We start from the raw sequence: 10,943 nt of genomic DNA on the forward strand, positions 1-10,943 counted from the left end.
ATAATTTCCCATTAAGAATCAATGGGAAACACAAAAATATTAACTCTCAAGTGGCTGGACAGAAAGCTCTGAAATTTCACATAATATTCCTACATGATCATAGAATTAGGAGATCAATCCACCTGTTGATGTTTAATGAATTTTTTAAAGTTGCAAATAAAAACAAATAAATTTATTAAAAATCAACAGGTGGACTGATTTCCTTGGACATCCACACATGTAATGCTACCATTATGTGCTACTCTCATATGAATTTTGAGAACTTTATGCCAGCACATTCTGGAGTTATAATATGGGGTGCAAACAGTTGGGGTTCCACTCCTTTTATATGAAGGCAAGGACCGGTTTCCTACAAATGAGGACTGAATGATGGACAGAACAGGGGATTCAATTCCAGAATGTTTTATAACTTTCTGCCATGAAACAAAGCAGTTATGTAACTTTAAACAGTTTTAGAAACTTAAAAACAAAAATAAAAATAAAACAATATCCTTGAAAGTCTGCACACTGAGTCTTCAATGATTGTCTGAAAAGGTCAGTGGGCTAGAAATGGAGCCAAGCAACCACTTCCATTAGACTTGCTTCTTAAGGGTCTGTTTCCACATTGATGATGTTTCAAATGTCCTGAAGCAAGGCAACAATTTTGATGTTCCTCACACCTTGGGTTGACATATTCTGGCTTTCCAAATCTGGGTGCCTAATTTGCATATTATGTAAATTGGCTTGAAAATAATTTTTGAGCAGAATAGTGACTGCACATTTTGCTCCATAACTCCACTTCTACAAAGGCTAGAGCTTTGCTTCCCCCCACCCTCCCTTTAATGAAAGCTGAAACCCGAGTGAATCTGGGTGGGCCAGTCACTTCTCTCTCAGCCTAACCTACTTCACAGGGTTGTTGTGAAAGAGAAACCCAAGTATGTAGTACACCGCTCTGGGCTCCTTGGAGGAAGAGCGGGATATAAATGTAATAATAATAATAATAATAATAATAATAATAAGAAGAAGAAGAAGAAGAAGAAGAAGAAGAAGAAGAAGAAGAAGAAGCAATCTGGGTGAGATGCTTAAAATCTGGGTGAGATGCTTAAAATCTGGGTGAAACCAGATTTCGGGCATTGCAACTCTACTCACGCCAGACTTTTTGTTATGAGTTTTTTTATTTCTTAAGCTTGTGGAAAACTATGAATTGCTTTATGCTTTTGAAGCCAAGCAATTTCCTCTTGAAGCCAAATAAAGATTGCCCCAGGCGCAACTTCCGGTTCTCTGCACAACTATGTCCCCATGCAAGACAAAAGTGTATTTTTACTTACCTTGGAGAAGTATCTCTTTTCTCTTGAGAGAACAAATAGATTGCAGTTCCTTGTAAACTGGAAAATTACCTTTCAATCGGCAAAACAGTAATCAAAATGGTCAGATAAAAGTTTAACCATGATAGATGTCTTCTGTGACTGGTTTGAAAAGGCCAGAGGAACAGAAAAGAAACCAAGTAGCCATTTTATTTGGCAAGAAATAATTTACCTCTTAAGGACTTACATCCATGTTAGTGGTGACCACCTGTGCTCTTTTACACGTTCTTCTTCCTGAAGCAGTGCAACAATGTGTATCAGACTTTTTATGAGTTTGTTGCTTTCTTAAACTGATTGAAAACCATGCACTTTAAGCAGGGGCGTAGCAAGGTTGGAGTGGGCCTGGGGACAAGATGATTTTAAAATGGGCTCCTTGCTGTGGGCTGGCAATCCCCTTGCTGTGGTCGTGGTGACCCACGACCGGCACTCACATGTTGTATCCCATTCAAATGCAAACCAGGGAGGACACTGATTAGCAAAGGGCACAATTCATGCTTGCTACCACAAGAGCAACTCTCCTCCCCTGTGGGTTCCAAAGGCAGCTTCTGTTCCAAGCTTAACCATTTTGTCAGGGCTGTAGCATGGCAAGACATTAAAAAAAGAACAATATTCAGGGGTAAGAGCACCTGTGTATGGGGGTAATAATCCTCACCTGCCTTACCAGCAGGGCCGTATCTAGGGTGGGGCAGGCAGGGCACGTGCCCCGGGCACCACTTGAGGGGGGGCGCCATTTTGTAAAATTAATTTTTTTTTAAAGGCTGCCAAAAATAAAATGGCCACCGTGCATGCTCAAATGGCCTCTGTGAGGCCCTAGGTCATGCCAGGCCTTGCAGAGGCCATTTGAGCATGCGCGGTGGCCATTTTGTTTTCAGTGGCCTTTAAAAAAAGATTATTTTTAAAAATGGTCACTGCAAATGCTCAAATGGAAGGCCCTAGAGGCCAGAGTGGGGAGGGGGAACCTTTGCAACCCTCCCCCACAGACTTTAGAAAGCCCCCCAAAGGGGCTACAGGTTAAAAAAAAATAAAAAATTAATATAATATAAGACAATGTACACATATTCAGATTGGCACTATGTACAGAGAATCAGGGCTTGTGAATACTGAGCTGAAGCGTATGAGCTAGGATTGTATTCATTTGCTCTTACTTTGCTTCTTGTGATAAGTGAGTTAAATGTGATGTCTTGCTAATATGACTATTAATGGTGAGTTTGTCTCTGAATCAGTGTGAAATCCTTAATATTAAGGCCCACTAGGAATTTCTTGCTCTCTTTCTCTCATTTTAACTGTCTTTCTGAAATACTAGAATATCTTCCAAGCAGTGACACAGTTTACTCTGCATATCCTTTAATTATTTACAGAGTATCTGGGAAAAGTCAAATTCTCCAATGATTTTTAAAACTTATGTAATGGTGATGCTACAGTGCATAGTAGAGAATTAGACAGGCACTTCTAGTTTTCCAAGTACACCTCCACATAGTATTTGGGTATTTCATGAGCCCCAGAATACTGAAATTTGTAGTTTTCCTGCATTTTTTGGTCTGGCTATGTCCACTGCTAAATAGTTTTTGAAATATTAAAAGATTAACGAGCCTGACTTGTATTTTTTCAACTGATATTATGGTAAAGTTATCTGAAAGATGGGCGTCAGATGCTCCGACAGGGGGCACAATTTCAGTGCTTGCCCTAGGTGCTATTTTCCCTAGATACGCCTCTGCTTACCAGCTGGCAGTAAGGATGGCAAGATAATGTATGGACAACCTTTTGGACTCTTTAAACCAGGGGTGAGCAACTTGGCCTTTCAGTTGTCATACTACAACTCCCACCACCCCCAGCAACTGTGGCTGAGAAGGATGGGAGTTGTAGTTCTACAACAGCTGGAGAGCCAAGGTTGCCTACCCCTGCTCTAAAGCAAAAACAATTTATATTTTTTATTTAAGGGACAGCTAAAGCTTGCTTTTTTCTCTTTCCAGCCCAGTCCCACAGAATGGTGTGTTTATTTCGTAACACATGGCTTTGTTCCCAGATATTTCAATAAATGGCAGAACTCATACTGAAAATAAATGTTTAAAACACTCCTTGTAAATGAATAAAATAAAACAAAGGGCTGCTGATGAGTCAGCCAACCCGTGAACCTACATTTCAGAGAACCTTCTGTGGGGGATCTCTCAGTAGTGGTTGGAATTATCTTGCCTTCCTGTTTGGCATGATTTCACCCTCTTCTGGAAAGCTGACCAAGGGGCTGTTCATCAACTAGAGATATGCAAACAGGTTAGACGTAAAAAATGTTTGACATCAAACCAGTTTGGTTCGACAATTCAGGGTCAAACTGTACCACCCCGTTCGGTCCAACCCCAGACCGAACCCTTCCGGGGTTTCGTTAGCCACCCACCCCCCATTTTTTAATTTTCTTTGTAACTTATTCCCCCTGGGGGTGTTGTCTGAGGTGGCGGTGGGTGGGGGTTGCAGAGATTCCCCCTACCCCGCCAGCCTCCCTTAGTCCAGTCTGGCCATTCTTCTGCTGGTTTTTAGACTCGCCTTCCCCCGCCAGCAGTGGCCATTTTGGAGTCCGCCGTGCCTGCGCAATGGGCCTCTGTGTGGCCTGGTATGACCAAGAAAGCAGAAGTATACAAAAAACCCACCCTCTATGCAATATCACATAAAACTTATTATAACTTGTATGTAAAAACCTAGTATTTATTTTCACTATGTATCCAGTATTCACTATGTAGCCTGAATAAAACCAATAATCTGAACTTGCATCAATTCCAATCCAAAATCTACATAAAATCACAGAAATACATCCAGCTGTCGCTCATCTGGGCGGCCAATCTGCTCGCCCGAGGAGGCTTCCCTGATCGTCTGCGGGGAGAGCAGGTCAAGCCCGTCTCCTCACAGTACCCCTTTTGGCTCTACACACTGATCGTGTGTAGAGCCTTATTCTCTCATCTGCTAGATTACTTGGTTTCAAACCACCTCCATTGGTTACAAATCCCTTTTCTAGAACACACAGGTACTTCTTACCTGGCAGACTTAGTACTCTTTCATATATTAAAAAGAAACACAACTGCTTTGCCATGGTTATCCCATCTATTCTTGGGACAGGTAGAGGAGGAAAAACAAGCTGCTCCGGTGAGACGCTTCTTCTTCTCCCGCATCTCCCGCCAAATCTTGATGGCTAAACCTCACCAAAGAGACAATGAGCACATAATAATAGAGAAAACAAAGGTGATGTCATAATGGCCACCTGCAGAGGTGGGAGCAAAGACTTATCCTTCAGCACTGGGAAGAGATGTAGCTGGTGGGCACCTATCTGCACTACACACAGACACACTTTATACCAGTTCTATCCTGGAGTTCTAGTTTGGAGAGAGATAATTCTCAGAGTTATGAAACATTTTGAGTTTCCCATTGATCCCTATGGGGACATTATCTGATGGAGACATAGGAACAACATAGGAAGCTGCCATATACTAAGTCAGACCATTGGTCTATCCAGTAGGGATGTGCATGGAACTGGTTGGCCAATTAAAATTACCTTTAGCCCCTTTGCGGGGCTTCCGCTAGGCCATGGGGGGGAGGGGTCCGTGAAGGTTCCCCCTTCCCCCTCCGGCCTTGCTCATCACTGCCAGAGGCCCAAGGCTGAACAGGCCATGGTGGTGATGAGCGAGGCCAGCAGGGGGAGGGGGAACCTTCGTGGTCCTCCCCCTGTGGCCTAGAGGAAGCCCCCCAAAGGGGCTAAAGGTAATTTGTTTTAAAATGCAAATTTTTCAAGGTTAGACCAAATGGGGGGGGGGTGTCAGTTCAACCCCAAACGATCAAACTGAATCAGTTTGACATCGAACAGGCTCGGGGCCGAACTTGTTTGAACACCCCTACTATCTAGCTCAGTTTTGTCTTCATAGACTGGCAGCGGCTTCTCCAAGGTTGCAGGGAGGAATCACTCTCAGCCCTATCTTGGAGAAGCCAGGGAGGGAACTTGAAACCTTCTGCTCTTCCCAGAGTGGCTCCATCCTCTGAGAGGAATATCTTCCAGTGCTCACACTTCTAGTCTCCCTTTCATATGCAACCAGGGTAGACCCTGCTTAGCTAAGGGGGCAAGTCATGCTTGGTACCACAAGACCATCTCTCCTCTCCTAAGACATTGTTCAGTTTTTGAGACATTGAGACGTTCAGTTTTTGCACACAGAGCTTGTTACACCACTGCCTTTGTATATATGCCGATTGATGATCATGAATAAAGGTCTTCTGGATATGAAAAAAGTGCCTTTCTTTCAAGTTACTTGAGGGGTTGCATAATGAGGGTGGCAAGAGGGGAGAGCTACCGGCTGGAGCAGGGCCTTGCCCCCTTTCACCCACCCCCTGGCGCTGCTTTTTGTATCAGTAAGTGAATCAGGCATGCAGACTACATATCACTCATTTGTGCTTCATTGTTCCCTGTCAGCTGTGCAGGTTGCCAGTTGAGGTGGAGAAACACAGCAGAAAGGGACTGCTAGAGTGCATTCAGTCTAGACATGCCCAGTTAATCTATAACAACGTAATATTTGAACAACAATCCAGAGGGCATCTCTAGAAACAAATGAAATGCCAGCATCTTTCTTGCTGAGGCTGCACTAAATTTATCCTTATTTAAACTCCTTAGTGGCTGCTCCTTCGGTTGCTGTTCCCCACCCCTCCGTTTTATTTTTCAGTAGTCAAATTGATAAGGCTGAAGCCTCTAGAAAACAAACTTAAGATGTGACAAATAAAACAGGCCCGTCCTTTTCTGTTTCCAAGCAGCATTTCCTTATTCAGAAAACATCCTTGTGGTGGGGAGGAAATCAAACATGAAAACAGAGCCAAAAAAACTGATCACCAAAGACAAAATTATCAGTGTTTTGTATGTGGTGAGGCAGAAACAAAGGGCTGGACATCTGATTCTGGAGCCTCCCCTGGGATACAAAGAGCTGGACTCAGATCTGGCCAGCAGAGTAAGGAATCCAAGTTTGCAGGGGAGTAAAAGTTCAAGGCAAGCCATGCTTTAGACAGACATGCAAACATCAGACCCTCCAATATTTTACAGATGAAGAGAGGGACACCTTTGTGTACGTATAACAACACCCTACTTCTTCCAACAAGGATCATTGCCTGGTCACTCCCCTGTCCTGTATTACATATTGCAGAAGGCTCTCTTCTGCTTGTTGTGCATTACATTGGTTTGCTCCATATTAGGAACATAGGAATCAGATCATTGGTCCCCCTAGCTCAGTATTGTCACTAACTGGCAGTCTGTCCCAGCTCTACCTGGAGATTCCAGGGAAGAGATTGAACCTGGGACCTTCTGCATGCAAAGCAGACGTTCTGTCACTGCGCTATAACCCCATACTAGGGGCAGCTCAAGGTTTTGCAATGCATAAGGTGAAGAGCCAAACGCAGCCTTGGCCCACCACCACTGTTCTCTGTAACAGGGAACTGTAGCAGGGAACGGTCTCAGATGCTGTTAAGTACAGCTTCTCCCATGATCCCCAGCTGCAGTGGCCTTTGACTGGGGATTATGGGAGTTGTAGTGAATACTGTAATTGTCTGGGAGTTCCTGTTAGTGCCCATGACCCTCATAGTGGACAGCCCTCTTTCAAAACCGACTCTTGAAAGTTTTGAAAGTGGTGCAGAGAGTGCAGAGGAAGGAAGGTTGCCAGCACCCTCCTCTTTTCCCCCTGGTGCTTCTTGTACACTTTGCCTACAGGTGTGAGGAGCACTGATGCACAGGGCCTTGGTGCTAAGCACCCATTGGCATGCAGGTGCTCTAGACACATGGTGCATCCACCCTCCCTCCCACTTGGATACTGCATTTCTGGAGACTCAGGGGAAGAAGCTGATTCCTGAAGAATGGCAACTCTAGCAACTCACATATTGAAATATTGAACAAGGCATCTTCCAGAGGCAAAAACAGGGACAGTGATTTATCCAAAATGAGGGATTGTCTCTGATAAATAGGGACACTTGGAGCAAATACTGGCCTGAATAGTTCGAACCTAGGTTTAATGTGGGTTACCAACATTAGAGTGATTGTGTGAACCCATAACAAGGCAGTTTATGGACTGAACTGAATCTGAGATTCCTGCCTTGGTGTGGGTTCACATAATCACAGTCACTCATGATGATAACCCACATTAAACCTAGATTCAAATGATTGTGTGAACCAGGCTATTATCTCATACAACCTGTCCTCCATTGTCTTCTGAAGCATTGGGTATCAATATATTGGCTTTCGTTTAGCCACCACCCACCCCCATTATTTAAATAATGAGCCGATGCTCCAGACTGGGTGGGTATGGGGGGGGGGAAGGAAGGGTTGCATCTACCTCCCCCCCCACATGATCCACAGTGTCTTAGTGGGTGTGCCGTCATGTGTCCACACAATCCATGCTGCTTCATGCAGTGCGGATCTCTGGACGCTGGGACTTGTCGTCCCGACTTCCAGGAATCCCACAATGCATTGTGCAATGAGTGTGGTGCATTGGGAGATACCTGCTGTGAGACCAACGCTCCAGGCAGCCCAATCATACACATGACCCCCATACCTGGGATAAAGGGCACACTTGTGCCCTTTAACCCAGGTATAAGCCTGGGTACAGAATCCAGGCTTGCAGAGAAGGCAGCGCCAGGATCGAGGTCAATCCTGGCACTGCACATGAGCAGCCCTACCCAGGTAGGGTTCTCCTAACCTGGGTAGGGCTGCTTGTGTGCATAGCCTGACTGTTTGGGCTGCAAACCTCTGTCAATTCACTTGAGAGCAAGCCACATTGAATCCAGTGGGACTTACTTCCAATTAAATTAGCAATAGGATTACTTTGTTAAATCCTGATAGACTTGGTTGAATAGCTGCAACTCAGACATGTTTAAACAGCATTTCCTATTTACATTAACATTTATGAAGTGAACGTGGAAAAGGAACAATGCACTGGTAGTTTGAGTTTGTGCGCATGCTTGTCACAGGCATGTGCCCTAGAATTATCCAACACCCTCCCAGAGATGTCGCTTCTAGAGAGGGTAAGTGCCTGTTCCTGCACATTAACAGGATTTTTCAAAGGCACCACCATCACCATCTTTCTAAGAAGCAAAAGAGAAACAAAAGAGTTATAATGACCTACCAGGGAGTGGTAACAGAAATTATGCTTTCAATAGGCAGGCTAAGAAGCACTACAATTAACAAATACTCCAAATAACAATGAATTCCAGGAAGTTTGGTTTTCCCATTCTCGGCCCCATTTGCCAACAAGATACAGGCTTTCTTTGAGCAACCAATGTTAAACAATCACACCCCTCTGTTTTCCCCATAAATGCATGGAAAGGCAAGAGACAAATGGGCACAGAAGACCAATTAGTGCTTCACAGCATAGTGTGGTTCTTCACATTACTTACCAGAAAACAGGCATATATTGTTAATCCTGTTTCACAAAGGGCAATGTTGATATGTAGAGCATACCTATGCTCCTCAAATTCAAACTACTGGTGACATCCTAAAGATCTAACAAAAGCTCCTCCTCCTCCTCCTCCTCCTCTTCTTCTTCTTCATTAGGGTTGCCAGATTACAACTTGAAGAACCTACCTTACCTTTAAAGTACTAATGCTGTGGAACAGGATTTCCCAACCAGGGTCCTCAGATGTTGTTGGACTACAACATCCATCACCAGCCACAATGTGGGGATGTTGGGAGTTGTAGATCAGCAACAGAGAGCTGTTCTTGTGGTAGCAAGCATGAATTGTCCCCTTTGCTAAGGAGTGTATGCCCTGGTTTGCATTTGAATGGGAGACTACATGCATGAGCACTATAATATATTCCCCTTAAGGGATGGGGCCACTCTGGGAAGAGCATCTGCATGCTTGCATGCAGAAGCTTCCAAGTCCCCTCTCTGGCATCCCTAAGATAGGGCTAAGAGTAGAGTTGCTATGCCCCCTGGAATTCCAGGTTTTACCCAGATTTTAAGCATCTCACTCAGATTGTTTCGCCCACCCAGATTTGCCCGGATTTCAGCTTTCTTTCTTTCTTTTTTTTTTAAAGCTAAACTCTAGCCCTTGTAGAAGCAGAGTTATGGAGCAGAATGTGCAGTCAGTCACTATTCTGCTCAAAAATTATTGTCATAATTTACATAATATGCAAATTAATATGCAATTTACATAATGTGCAAATTAGGCGACCAGATTTGGAAAGCCAGAATATGGCAACCCTAGCTGAGAGAGACTCCTGCCTGCAATAGGGCTTGGCCAAATTCATGGAGAACACATCTATCAGTGGCTACTAATTCTGGTGGCTATAGGTTACCTCCAGGTTTAGAGACAGGATGCCTCCAAATACCAATTGCAGAAGAGCAGTGAGGGGAAGCCTACCACCATCTCCTGGTTGTGTGGCTCCCCAAGACATCTGGTGGGCCACTGTGTGAAACAGAGTGCTGGACTAGATAGGCCTTGGGCCTGATCCAGCAAGGCTGTTCTTATGTCCCTATGATGCACAGTGTCCTGGAGCTGTGTAAAGCTGCACCCTGGGGCTCAGGGGCATAGCTAGGGCAGAGGGGGGCCGTGTTCACCCATTGCCCCAGAAGCCCCTTGGCGTGAGGGAGATAATGAAGAAAACAGGGAGGGGTGGATCTGGGGGGCCTTCAGGAGCTAGGCCCCCTGGGTTCTTTGAACCCATCTGTTCAGTTAAAGCTACAGCCCTGCTGGGGCTGCTATGGACTCCCAAGGTAGCCTCAACACTGTTCAAAAGCAGTGGCTATGCAAGCAGCACTTCAGCCATTTTCTGCCATTATGGAAAATGGCGGCGGGGGGGGGATGTGGTTAGCACTGTTTGAGCAGCTGACAACTGTTGTTTCTGAACAGCGTCGAGGCTTGTTGTGAGCCAAGCCTGATTTGTACACTAGATATGCTCTGGAGCTAGCATATGAAATCAGGCTTGTTTCACCAGTGTAACAAATTGACCAGTTCTTTATACAGTGACCATGTAAAGTCTGGGCACAAAAGTCAAAAGAAGAACAAAACACTCCCCAGTAATTCAATGCGCTTTATTGAGTATAAAAGAGCTACAGCATCAACCTAACTGAGCAGAAAACAGAACAATCAATCAGAACTACTAGCAATATTTCAGTTATAACTAGTAATAACATCAACCCAGTGTTCCTAACTATCACATGTGTGTGGATGCATGTAAAGTCAGTATTAAATCTTCCTAAAACCTAACACAATTCAGACATAGATGGAAAGAGGGAGGGGGGAGGTAAGGAAGGCACAGGAATGGGATGGTTGGGAATCAGGAGTTAGTAGAGGGAGGAGGGAGGGGGAAGAGGGGAAGGGAAGTGGAATCCAAAACACTACCAGCATAATGTTAAATATTTTTTTTGTTATTTCTATGTTCTTTGTCCTTTTCATTAGATTTATTTTTGCAGGGGTGGGGTATGCTACGGGGCTTTTCAAAGCTTCCAAAACACAACCTGACAGATCCAATCATACAGTCAGAACAAGTTGTTCTGGTAAGAACTAATCAGCCTACTTTCCTTTCACTGCCTCTACAACTGGACTAAATTTGGTTCAAATGGAGGACCACAAGTAAGGTCTCTTGTATCTCCAATG

At 44.4% G+C, this 10,943-nt stretch overlaps 1 long non-coding RNA gene across 1 annotated transcript; it reads right to left on the reverse strand.

The window, feature by feature from the left end:
* Positions 1-968: 968 nt before the first annotated feature.
* Positions 969-4,498, reverse strand: LOC128351759 (uncharacterized). Its single transcript, XR_008320023.1, has 3 exons — positions 4,365-4,498; positions 3,480-3,593; positions 969-1,577 (listed from the first exon to the last, which is right to left on the reverse strand). It is a non-coding gene; the product is annotated as an uncharacterized LOC128351759 (long non-coding RNA).
* Between the last annotated feature and the right edge of the window lie 6,445 nt (positions 4,499-10,943).

This window comes from Hemicordylus capensis, chromosome 3 (genome assembly GCF_027244095.1).
Source record: "Hemicordylus capensis ecotype Gifberg chromosome 3, rHemCap1.1.pri, whole genome shotgun sequence".
NCBI classification, from domain to species: Eukaryota; Metazoa; Chordata; class Lepidosauria; order Squamata; family Cordylidae; genus Hemicordylus; species Hemicordylus capensis.